This window comes from Mustela erminea, chromosome 2 (genome assembly GCF_009829155.1).
Source record: "Mustela erminea isolate mMusErm1 chromosome 2, mMusErm1.Pri, whole genome shotgun sequence".
NCBI lineage: Eukaryota > Metazoa > Chordata > Mammalia > Carnivora > Mustelidae > Mustela > Mustela erminea.
The window spans coordinates 142,890,965-142,893,719 of record NC_045615.1 but is presented as its reverse complement, the minus strand read 5'-3'; the positions used below and the strand labels follow the sequence as shown (position 1 = coordinate 142,893,719).

The 2,755-nt window shown below is 36.4% G+C and overlaps 1 pseudogene; it reads right to left on the bottom strand.

The window, feature by feature from the left end:
• Positions 1-798: 798 nt before the first annotated feature.
• Positions 799-890, bottom strand: LOC116585316 (annotated as a pseudogene).
• Between the last annotated feature and the right edge of the window lie 1,865 nt (positions 891-2,755).

The window sequence follows — 2,755 nt, the reverse complement described above, 5'->3', positions numbered from 1 at the left end:
GTATAAATTTGCTGATTAGTTAAAATTCTGAGAGCCTTTGGTAGTGGCCTAGGTAATGAGCTAGCAAAAAATGCTTCCATTAAACTGTTTTGACCACTACTTTCTGTTTTTTAGCTTTTTGAGACTGGGTTACTTTTCTTTAACTCAGCATAATGCCCTTGAGATGTACCCACATTGTTGCAGGAAATAGTTTTGGATTCACGTTTACTGTTGAGTAGTACGCCGGTGTGAATTACCACAGTTTAACTGCTCACTCGATAAAGGATACTTAGATTGTTTCCGGGTTTTGGCTATTACACATGAAGCTGCTATGAACATTCATGCTCAGGCTTTTGTGTCAACATAAGCTTTCATTTTTGTGGGAGAAATGCCCAAGAGTACAATTGCTGGGTTATGTGATATTTGTTTGCTTAGTATTTTTAAAGAAACCACCAAACTATATTCCAGTGGAGTTGTACTGTTTGACATTCCTGCCAACAACGAATGATCCAGTTTCTCCACAACCTTGACAGTATTTGATGTTACTAATATTTGTTATTTTAGCCATCCTGACAGATATGTAATGGTATCATTACATTGTGATTGCATTTCCCTCCTAGCTAATGATGTTGAACATCTTTTCACGTGTTTATTATTCACCATCTGTATATCCTCTCTAGTGTAATATCTGCTTATAAATTGACTATTTTCTAATCAGCTTTTTTTTTTTTTTTTTTTTTTTACTCTTGCGTTCTCTTTGTATATTCTAAATACAAGTCCTTTGTTGGATATGTGGTTTGCAAATATTTTCTCCCAGTTTATAGTTTCTTTTCATCCTCATTACAAGATCTATTTTTTAAAACCGTTAACAGATACTACACTTAATCTTAGCCAAAAGGCCGAGAAGCAATACTAGGTCTATTTTTTTATAACGATTTTATTTCTTTGAGAGAGAGAGAGAATGAGCAGGGGGAGGGGCAGAGAGACAAGCAGACTCCCGGCTCAGCAGGGAGCCTGACCCACGGCTCCACCCCAGGACCCTGAAGTCATGACCTGAACCAAACAGAAACACTTAACCAACTGATCCACCCAAGCACCTCCTCATTATAAGGTCTTTTACAGAGGAAAATTTTTTATTTTTGAAGAGGACCAGTTAACCAATTTTTCTTTTTATAAATCATGCTCTTCGTGTCAAGTCTAAGAACACTTTCCCTAGATCCTCAAGGTTTTCTCCTGTGTTTTTCTCTAAAATCTTTTGAAGATTTTTTTCTTTTTCAAAGAATGATTGACATACAATATTGTATTAGTTTCAGATTTACAAGGTCAGTCGGTGAAACATGCAACTCTCGATCTTAGGGTTGTTAAGTTTGAGCCCAATATTGGGTGTAGAGATTATAAAGAAAGAAACTTTTAAAAAATTTATAAAAAAATGGTCACCACAGTGAGACTGGTTACCATCTGTAACCAGGCGAACTTGTTATAATATTATTGACTAAATTCCCTATATAATGTACACATTACATCTTCGTGTCTTATATATTTTATAATGGAAGATTGAACCTCTTATCCATTTCACCTATTTCACCCATCTCCTGACCCCCCTTCTTTGGCAACCACCATTTTTACCAGTCTGTTTCTGTTTTGTTTGTTCACTTGTTTTGTTTTTTAGATTTCACATATATGTGAAATCATATGTATTTGTCTTTCTCTGTCTAGCTTATTTCATTTAGCATAATACCTTCTAGGTCCACCCATGTTATCAGAAATGGCAAGATTTTATTCTTTTTTCTCTTCTTTTCTTTTTTAATTTTAATTTTTTTGGAGGGGGGAAAGAGCTCAAATTGGGGAAGGGGCAGAGGAAGAGGGAAAGAGAATTTTTTTTAAAGATTTTATTTATTTATTTGACAGACAGAGATCACAAGTAGGCAGAGAGGCAGGCAGAGAGAGAGAGAGAGAGGAGGAAGCAGGCTCCCTGCAGAGCAGAGAGCCCAATGTGGGGCTCGATCCTAGGACCCTGGGATCACGACCCGAGCCGAAGGCAGATCTTTAACCCACTGAGCCACCCGGGCACCCCCAGGAAAGAGAATTCTAAGCAGATTCCAGGCCTAGCAGGGAGCCTGATATGGTGCTCCATCTCACGAAATCAAGAGTTGGGGTACTAACCAACTGAGCCACCCAGGTGTTCTAGATTTCATTCTTTATAGCTGAGTAATATTCTATCACATATATATATGATGGGTAAAGAAGATGTAATACATATGTTATATCTTCTTTATCTATTCATCCACTTCTGGACATTAAGATGGCTTCCATACCTTGTCTTTTGTAAATAACGCTGGTATGAACATAAGGCTGCATATGTCCTTTCAGTTTGTGTTTTTGTTTTCTTTGGATAAATACCCAGCATATAGATTGCTTTAGGTAGGATGGATATTTTAACAATATAAACTTCCAATCAGTGAGTACAAACTATCCATTTCTTTGTGTCATCAGTTTCTTTCATTGATGTGTTATAATTTTCAGAGTAGTGGTCTTTTACCTCCTTTGTTAAATTTATTCCTACATATTTTATGCTTTTTGTGCTTTTAAAATTCTTTTTGATGTAATTTAAAAATCTAGACGTTTCACATTTTACATTTTACAAATCCATATCTTATTGGAACATAGCCATGCCCTTTTTTTGAATTTTGGTCTATGTCTGCGTTTGTACTCTAATGGCAGCCTTGCCTAGTTGCGACAGAATACATGATCCACAGAGTCTAAAGTCTTTACTCCC